Below are 10,010 nucleotides of genomic sequence, written 5' to 3'. Positions count from 1 at the left end.
TCCCTCCAGTTCAAACACATAGATAGCCCCCTTCTCATTCTCCTACTCACAAATGCACCACTATTTCCAGTCCAGAAATGAAATTGGTTTGGAAGACAGCACAAATGTGTAGCTTATTAAAATTGTTATGCTGCCATGCTTTGTGATGCTGTTGTAGGTAGTGTAGATCAATGCAGACCTCCTTGGTAGGCTTATTGTCTACACATGCATTTTACATGCAAATGTAGGCCTACTGTATCACTCTCCTGGCATTTCAATTTCACGTTACAATTCAAACACATTGATAACCTCCATCTCATCTGGGGTTGGGGGCCCCACCACCATCACATCCAACATACCACACAGTGAAGCTACTTTCATGCGACTCAATCTGATGTGTTGGTCGCCTGTCAAAAAGAACCACAAATCCATTTGATGAAAAACGGTTATTGTTCTTGATGCTATTTAGTTAAGCTTACTACGGATATTACTCTTGTGATCTGTAAGGTATAAGAAAGGGGGGGAGGGGGGGGGGCGCCAGAACTCAAACTCGCCTAGGGCACCAAATAAGCCAGAACCGGCCCTGGGTAAGGGAGACGTCATGCGATGTGATTTTTTTTTTAAATTACAGTAATATGTTTGTTCCACCGTCCTCGCCGGTCACCTGTCACTTTGTAACAAAACTACAGGTGTTTCTAATCGGGCGTGGCTTGAATTGATTGTTGCTGGAAACCGTGCTTTCGGGACCTGTGGTTATTTATTTATTTATGTATTTATTTTTGCATTCTTTTTATTCCATGACTCTAGCTGTTTATATGCTGGTGACTGCTGCTTATCCGTCTTGTTTTTTGGCATTCCTGGTGTTCAACGCATTCCCCTTGCACCCCCTGTGACCATTTGCAGTGTGCTAGCTCTAGGCCTATAGTCTAGATTGATGTGCTCTTTGTATCTACTGCTTCCTGGCTATTCATCTGTTAGTTTTTGGGGAGTTGCAATTAGCATAGTTCTGAGTTGTCTGCAATGTTCGGGATGTTGTCTCTGCTGCTTTATAGTAGGCCTACTGGCCTGTTTGGCCAAGTTTTGCTAGCTCTGTATCCTAGACTAGGATATAATGTTCTAGTGAACCATTGCTTCCTGGCTGCTAGTCTAAGTGCTTGCAGTGTGTATAGTCATAGTCCTGGCCGGGCTGTGTAGGTATTCTGGCTGTAGTGTGGTCGCTGTTTCACTCAGTGCTGGTGCCCTGTTTGTGCTGGTATATAGTCAGTCCTGCTGTTTTGGCCATGTAGTGTAAGTATTTTGTCTGGAGTCCGTCATTACTACTAGCAGAGATGCATTGTCTTTATGTTACTGGCTGATGTAGGCTGTGCTGGCATGGCTATATTGCTCATCTGTTAAAGCCTGGTTATATGCCTAACCGTGACCTTGCATGGCTGTGTATCTTTCTGCTAGCTCGGTTTGGTTGTGCAGTAGTGCTTGTGCTGCCTGTATGGCATTATTAGCTCTTCCCCTCATTCCGGTCACTTTGGTTAAACTATCTGCATCGTCAATATCAACTGTAGGCTATTATGTTATGTTGGGTAGTGGTGTGCATGTTGGGTCTTATTTAGCACGTTTAGGCCTCGTCATGCTCATGGAGCCATGTCGTGGCCTCTGCTGGGGGAGGCTGCATCAGTGGTCATGTTGGCCTTTAGTGTAGATCATGTTGCTGTAGTGTAGCGTAGAATGTTGCCGTGTCTGGATAATTTTGCTGATTTCGTCTGCTTTTGCTGCCAACTGCATAGTATACATAGGCCTTTGCTAATGCTGTTAGCTTCTGTGGTCTGTTGGCATTGTTTCCCTGTGTAGTCGTGGTGGCACTGTTAGCTCATAGTCTGAATTGGCTCTGCTTGCTCGGCAAGTGTACTCAAGTGTTGCTCATGTTTTGTTAATGGTCGCCTGTGTTGCTTCGTAGGACGGTAATCGTGCTGTCTGGCTGTGAGCATGTTGACTGTTGTTCCTGGTAGCATTGATTGCCCTGAGTAGTCCATGTGCTGCAATTTCTATTGGCTCATACTCTGTCTAACTACAGCTGTCTCACATATAGTTTGTATTGTGCAGCTACCGTAACTGCAATGGGCTCACTTGGTTTAGTCTAGCGGCTGCTTCATTGGTCGGTTTAGTGTCTAGCCAGCGGCTGCCTGCTCATATTGTTTCAATGTAGCTTCTGCTGACTGTCGCCATCTCTGGTCTCCTTGCTGCTCTCGGATTTACCTACAACTGTATCTGTCCATCATTCTAGCTATTGGTTGCCATCATGGAGGCCCAGCTTATTGTGTGCTGTCATGTGGTCCTTGTCAACCTGCTGTTTTTTCCGGATCCTAGAGTAGCACTGATCCTGTGTGGGTGTTCAGGCCATGTTAGCAGTGTTCTCTATGTTGACGCGTCTAGATGATGTAGTGATTTCGCTGTCACCTTGTGCTGCCAATTGCATATTCCATAGTCCTTGTCAATCAGCTGCCGTTCTGGGCTCTGGAGTAGAGCCTCACTGATCCTAAAGAATCAGCCCATTTGCTGCTGCCCGTCCGCCTAGTCAATTTTTATGCTGCCTGTACGCCTAGTCTATTTGATGCTGCCCGCTACCAGAGACAGCCTGCGTAAGAGACGGAGCACTCAAAAAGCCTTCCATAGGAACGAACGAGAGCATTTGGCTACGCAAACATAGCGCTGGCCGGCGTCCCTCCCACCTGTCCGGTAACGGGAGCCAATTGCTTGCTGAGCTTATCCAATCATCTTGCCTAGTCCATTTTGCCGCTGCCCGTCCACCTAGCCCATTCACTGTTTTATTTATTTGCCATGCTAGCCCATCTAGTGCCACGGTCTAGTTTACTTTATCCTAACGACTCTCGGACAACCATCGTTGACACGCCTATTTGCTGCCTCCCATCTGCCTAGTCCTTTTTTGCTGCTGCCTGTCCACCTGCCCATTTTGCTGCTGCCCGCTACCTAGCCCATTTGGCTGCTGCCTGCCCGCCCAACCTATTTCTGCTGATGCCCACCTTGCCCATTTATTTATTAAGCCATCCTAGCCTTAGTGCCTCCAGTCTGTGTACTTTATCCTAATGACTCCCAGCCAAGTCTATTTAACCACTGTTGATGCTCTATTTCTCTATGTGCATCTGACTGTCCAACAGCTGGCCTTGTCTTTAATCCTACCTAAAGTCTATTTTACAGCTGGTGATGGGGATGCTGCCAACCCCAAATTGTTAACTGCGGCCAACTTATTGGTCATCTAGTTACATTTTATCCTTTTGGCTGGGGTCGTTCATTTCACCTGATTTCTACTGGCCTATTTAACTATCTACCGGCCTATCTAGTTTTCTCTTTCGCTACTGCTGGGCAAGTTTGTATTTTGCTGCTGCCTGACTATGCCCTATTGCTGCTGCTGTGCTCCTAATATAACTGCTGCTAAACAAAACTTCTGCTGGTCTAGTCTGGTTAATAGAAATCTGCCTATTCCTGTTAACTTGACGATTTATGCCACATTTAGCCAATGACTGGCCCAGACTTCTTGATTATACTTACTACAGGCATAGTCAATATGACTGCTCCTCTGATCACATGCATGATTTACTCTGGACTAGTGCATGATGTTTTTTTTGGGGGGGGGGGATATCTAAATTCGACTGCTCAACCAATCCTCTCATTTTAACTGACCTTGAGAGGATTACCAGGTATGGAATTCTGCTGCCTATGCACGCTACCTACGGCCGGACGTGTGCGCCATTCTTAATGCCCAGAAGCCATGTCCCCTGCTGCCCCTGGTGGTAACCAATAAGTGTCAGCATCTATGCGTCGTGCTGCCATCTGCTGCTCCTGCTGCTGCTATGCCCCCCCACCCCCCTGCCTTTACCAAATTTAGTTCCAAATTTAGTTTTAGATATTTGGTTTGGGGGGCTTATTTCTATAGCTATGACATCCTCTCATCGTATTCGAGAGAGGATTACCAGGTATAGTCTGTTTGGGGGGTTATCTCTCGCCCTGTCCTGCTGGGGTGAGAATTCCCTAAACTGCTGCTGCCCCCTGACTAAGTGCTTTTCCATGCTGCTCATGGAAATAGGGGGGTTCCTCCGAACAGAGCTATACCGCCAAATGTAATTCATAATTTCAATAAAAGAAATTGCATTTATATTCTTCTCTTGTGTTTCTTGACTGAAATGGTTCTGACAGAAATTAAAGTACTAACGTCAGTTCTGGCCAGGCCATGGTAGTCAAGAAGCTTGCTGCCCTCCCCTTCATCTAATTCCTAATTGATCCAGGTGCCTTCCCTCAGCTGATAATCTTTCTTCCCTAGCGATTGGCCACACGGCTTCGGCACGCCTTTTAAATTCTATCCACTTCCTCTCAACTGTATGCTGCTCGGTTTTTGCTACCCACCACCTCCCCTGCTCCACCTTGTCGTGTATGATGTGACATGTTCTCTTGTCACGTCGCTTGGCTCTGTTCATGGGGGGTTATCTCTCGCCCTGTCCTGCTGGGGTGAGAATTCCCTAAACTGCTGCTGCCCCCTGACTAAATGCTTTTCCATGCTGCTCATGGAAATAGGGGGGTTCCTCCGAACAGAGCTATACCGCCAAATGTAATTCATAATTTCAATAAAAGAAATTGCATTTATGTTCTTCTCTTGTGTTTCTTGACTGAAATGGTTCCGACAGAACATATTGCAATTGTAATTTTTTAAAGTGCAATATGATTACACTTCACCCAAATGTCTTCGAAGTGTGATTTTCTGTAGTGCGCTTTAAAGTAAATCGCTTTAACATATTGCAAGTACACTTTTTCTAAGTGCACTATGATTGTACTTCACCCAAATATCTTCAAAGTGTGCTTACACAAAGTGCATTTACCCATCATGCATCATCATGCATGTCCCATCTTGCAATGCACTTCTTGGAGCTAAATTTCTCAAACACAAAGCCATTTATTTTGAAGTAATATTTTTGGTTTGCATGAAAATATTACTCATTGTTATATTCTGTGTTTATTGTAGGGGTTTTTAAAATTTAAAGTGGTACACAAAAAATGACCATGTTCCCACCGTCATTATGATGGTCACGTATATGTTCTGGTATATATAGGCTCACACTTCCCATGATATCATGGTGGGAGGTAAGTTGGAACTAGTTGTTCAAACAAAGACTAGAGGGTCAGCATTAATGATCAATGCATGTGATCAACTGCAGGAAAGTGGAACAAGATTGAAATAAAGTGAAATGTGTATCTGAAATCGCTGTAACAATGGAATGGTCGTAAATGTCAGTTGTGCTAGGCATGCATACTGTATCACTACTGTGACATGTGACTGTGTGTAATGTACAAGCTCTGAGTACCTGCATGGATTGTAGTGTTACAATTATATCATGTCATGTACTTGGGAGTGTACTGTAAATATACTTCCAGCATACCTGTTATATATTTACAATACTTAATATGATATACTTTTTACAGACTTACAATGTTCCAATGTAGTCCAAAGAAGCATGACGTTAATATACTTTTATTGAACTTCTAGTAACAATAAAATCTTATAAAAGTGTACTCAAGCACACTCTTAATGCCATACGAATGCATGAAAAGCGTGTTTGGAGCATACTTTCAAAAGTATGCTTGTAGTGCACTTAAAGTTGTCCAAAAGCGGTGCCAATTTAGCATCCTCAGTGTGCTGCAAGTGTGCTGAAGTACTGCTTTAGTAGTGCTTCAGCGCACTAATAGTGCAATGAAGCACACTTTAAATCGCCGAAAATAGTACACTTTGTACTAAGTACGGTCAAAAAAAGTACACTTTAAGTATATGGGTTTTTCACCTGGGAATTCATTTTTAAAAAGACAACTAAACTGTCCAGCGCGCGCGAACCAAGAGCAATACCTGTAGGCCTATTGCACTGCATGAAAAGAGGAATTTGTGGATGAGTTTTGCACCTTAAATTGCCTCATACCTCAAGCCACAGCATTTGCGGCTCCCCCATGCCCCCCTCCCATCCCCTTCTTAGAAGAGCCTTTAATATGTAAATGCCAGTGATCAGGTCGGGAGCTGCCCCAGTCAATTTCAAGTGGGGTGGGGTGGGGTGAGGTCAGGTGGGTGGGAGGGAGTGGGGGGTCGGCAGGCCTGTTTCTAGGATTTTGGGGTCCCTAGGCAACGGGATTGTTGGGGGCCCTATGGCATTTTTTGGCCTTTTACTAAAATGTATGTGTGTGTGTGTCTGTGTGTGTGTATGTTTTTTCACGCTGCCCAGTGGTGTTTTTCAGAATCACTAACCATTAAACCAGGGGTAGGGAACCTATGTCTCGAGGGCCCTTGAGGCCGTTTTATCCGGCCCCTGATATCATTATAATGTTTTGTAACTTCACATGAAATAGGCCTATGACATATTTTGCAGGCCTAAAGGAATCTTAGAAATTACATTTCCAATGCATTTAAGTTATATTCAGGGGACCTAGAAAAGGTGGAGACTGTTTTAAAAGTGTTTACCTTTAAAGGTGTCTATATGTCTATATAGGCCTAAAGGTGTCTATATAGGCCTACATTTTATGGGGAAATCCTGATTTGTGTTCATAGTACGGCCCCCGGAGGATTTTATGACCATGGTAGGAATTTGAAATGGCCCCTCGAATGAAAAAGGTTCCCCACCCCTGCATTAAACCTTTCTACTAGCCACAGCTTTGCTGTCAGTACATTTTATTATGATACTATAAGCTCAGAAATTAAGTTGATCAAACAATTCGATCTGTGCTATAAACATTTAAATGAACCTACAGAATAGGCTATCAAAATAGAATCATCTGAATGATCTTTCTTGGACATACATTTTGAAGTGACCCTTTGAATTAAAAAGGTTCCTCAGCTGCTTTTGAGGAAAAACATCAATGTGCTTGGCCACTCTGGTTTTTAAATGGTATTCTGAACTAAAGCAAGGATTGTTCAAGTTAGTTGAAAATAGACCGTCTCTGGTTAAATTAGTTCTACACCAAGCCTTTAGGTGGCAGTAAAACTAATTGGCACAATGCGAATTCCACACACAAGCCACAAAGAAGCCATCAGCCGCGGTCAACAACACCTTCCTGATTGAACAGAACCACGCGCTGTCTGTGTGGTTTACAAGTTTCTTGGCGATATGGGGGAAAAGTTCCTCACATACCAACGGAAAATGGGCTTCATATACATGTAAGTACATTTTACTCAACTGTGGTTTAAAGTTTCAGTACTCAAGAGCGATTGAATAGCTCCTCTGAACACAGATCCGCCATTGCTAAGTTGTAGCACAGCCAGTTTACATAGCTGGTAGCTCAAGTCCCCTCAATGTGACTACACTAGTTGCTGCTGTACGCTAGTAAATTCTGATGACTTGCGAGCATCGTAATGACAAAATGCTGTGGTGAAACAGTGAATATGTTAAGTATACTTGTTGATGGTAAATTGTTTGACATTGCTCGTTCTCAGTTGCCTTTCCCCTGCCTAAAGATAGACAAAGGCTACCGTTAGCATGCTATTGCGTTAGCTCATCAACTAGATGCTGGGCACTGCTCATTTTTCACGTCTGCCCGGCATTTCGCTGATGAACTAACGCTTAGACGCCTTGCCAATGTATTTTACAGCGGCAAAAATGCATCTAGGCGACGTTGGAAAGACTGGTGTGCCGTCTGGGTATGTTGGTTTTCAGTGCTGGGCAGTAGCGAAGCGACTAGTTTAATTACATTCTCTAGTAGCTTGGTCGTAGCGTCACTACTATGTATCGAGTAGCTAACATCCCTGTAGTTAAGCTATTTTTTCCTCAAGTAGCGACGTAGTCTACAAAAGCTACAATTTGTCCCCCATCGATTTTACTCAATGATTTTTGTTTTACTTTCTCTATCCTGAAACCTAGGCAGTCACACAGGGGTTCCAAGACCCACCTGCGTAAAATCAAGTCAAAGGTGGGATATAATTTAGTTCCATGCTACTTTGAAACGGTGGTAGATGGACACTCCCAACTGAGATCGCTCCCGGACGTGCAGTCCCAGGTGTTTCTATCACTCCCGGACGTGTAGTCCCACCCGATTGAAACACCTTGCCCTTTCACCAAACCGACCGATTCTTCCTTGTTGCGTTCTATATTATGAAAGCTAACCGTGAGTAGTTCTGGCGGCAGCTCTCAGTAACGCGAGCCCAATGTATCAGCGCAAGCTCAATGTCGACCAGAGTGGTCAAGTTGAGCACGCCACCCCGAAATCAATGTGAAATACCCTGCCATTTGCAACAGTAGGCAACCTGTCCTTAAAAAGTATGGGTCCTCAAAACAGCACTTGTTGCACAAATAAGTGTAGATGGCCTCTTCAAGAAATTGAAATTATGTATGGTCACTTTTTCTTATTGTTTCACGTGGAGGTCTACTGACCTTGTCTAAATAATGTAGGCTAGTTTATGTCCATGTATTATATTAGGACCCAAGGTTAATGGGTTATTCTATTTACCATGTTTTCACAGGCTGCTGTCTCATAATATGGCGAAGACGAGTCACCTGAAGGCCTAACTCGCCATAGAAGACTGAAAGAATGTAAGATTAACTTCTTTGTGACCAATATGCTCATTGATACATTTGCTATGTCAATATGAGGTGCATGGCAAAGTATTTAATTTATTTGTCTCGCTTCTAGGAGCTGTAGAAACAACAGGGTGTTCTTTTTCAGGGTATTCTTTTTTATAGAACTGGACAGGTCATTTATTCGTTCCCCTTGTTTTTTGAAGTGTCCTGCAGGATGCTGTGTCCTGCAATCCTGTGTGATGTGCTACAGACGCGTGTGGAGGTCAACCCAAAATGGGCACAGTCTCACCACAGAAGAGTGAAAGAGGGTAAGCTTAACCTATAGCCTACGTCAGGGTCGGGGAACGTTTCTCATTCGAAGGGCCGCTTCAAATTCATCCGAGGGGCCGTAAAAGTCCTCCAAGGGCCGTACTATGAACACAAACCAGGATTTTCCCTTTCACTTTAGGCCTATATTGAAGGCAGCCACATTTAAACAAACACCACCTTCTTCAGGTTCCCTGAATATAACATAATTGTATTGTAAATGCATTTTCTAAGATTCCTTCACAAAATATGCCATATTTCATGTGAAGCTGAATAGCATTCAAATTATATCGGGGGGCCAGATAAAACTGCCTCAAGGGTCGTAAACGGCCCTAGAGACATAGGTTCCCCACCCCTGGCCTACATTGTCAATATGACTTGTGCTACTTTATAGATAAGTAATCAATGCTGTGCATTGCTATGTTTTGATTTACTTTCTTACATCCTACAGATCCTGGCAGGTAGACGGTAGTGTCCTGCAGAATGGTGATGGGCCAATCTTACAAGAGACCACAGAAAACTGATATAGTGTAAGATTATCCCTGTTGGGCTCAATAGGTCTTGCTTATTGACATATTTGCTATGTCAATATGAGGTGCATGGCAAAGTATTTATTTATTTGTCTCGCTTCTAGGAACTATAGAAACAACAGTGCCTGCTGCAGTATAACGAGGACACCCTGAGCAGAGAGCTCCAATAGACCCAGGTCCAGTATCTTGGCAGGGTGAAATGGAACTGATATGGGTATGTACTGATGTCAGTTAAAATGAATGAATGAATTAATTCTCATATCTGAATAATGTGAACACTGGATTTACCACACACACACACACACACACACACACACCCTAGGCCTAGATGATTTGGACCCAAGGTTACTTTTACCACAGCTCTGGCACATCAATTTTCATTTGTTTAATAACTGGTCAGGTAATTTATTCATTCCCCTTGTTTGTTTTTTGTTTTTTTTGTAGTGTCCTGCAGGATGCTGTGTCCTGCAATCCTGTGTGCTGTGCTACAGACGCGTGTGGAGGTCAACCCAAAATGGGCACAGTCTCACCACAGAAGAGTGAAAGAGGGTAAGCTTAACCTATAGCCTACGTCAGTGGTGGGGAACCTTTCTCATTCGAAGGGCCAATTCAAATTCATCCGAGGGGCCGTAAAAGTTCT

The 10,010-nt window shown here is 43.7% G+C and overlaps 1 long non-coding RNA gene across 2 annotated transcripts; it reads left to right on the top strand.

Moving 5' to 3' along the window:
- The first annotated feature begins 6,559 nt into the window (after positions 1–6,559).
- On the top strand, positions 6,560–9,652 carry LOC134463294 (uncharacterized). Of its 2 annotated transcripts, none has more exons than XR_010037709.1 (5): positions 6,560–7,177; positions 8,477–8,546; positions 8,738–8,842; positions 9,292–9,370; positions 9,475–9,651. It is a non-coding gene; the product is annotated as an uncharacterized LOC134463294 (long non-coding RNA). The 2 variants fall into 2 exon arrangements; XR_010037710.1 differs by lacking the exon at positions 6,560–7,177 and adding an exon at positions 7,792–7,926 and having other exon boundaries at positions 9,475–9,652.
- The last annotated feature ends 358 nt before the right edge of the window (positions 9,653–10,010 follow it).

Source organism: Engraulis encrasicolus, chromosome 14 (genome assembly GCF_034702125.1).
Source record: "Engraulis encrasicolus isolate BLACKSEA-1 chromosome 14, IST_EnEncr_1.0, whole genome shotgun sequence".
NCBI lineage: Eukaryota > Metazoa > Chordata > Actinopteri > Clupeiformes > Engraulidae > Engraulis > Engraulis encrasicolus.
The sequence above is the reverse complement of the archived record's forward strand: the minus strand, read 5'-3'. Positions and strand labels throughout refer to the sequence as shown.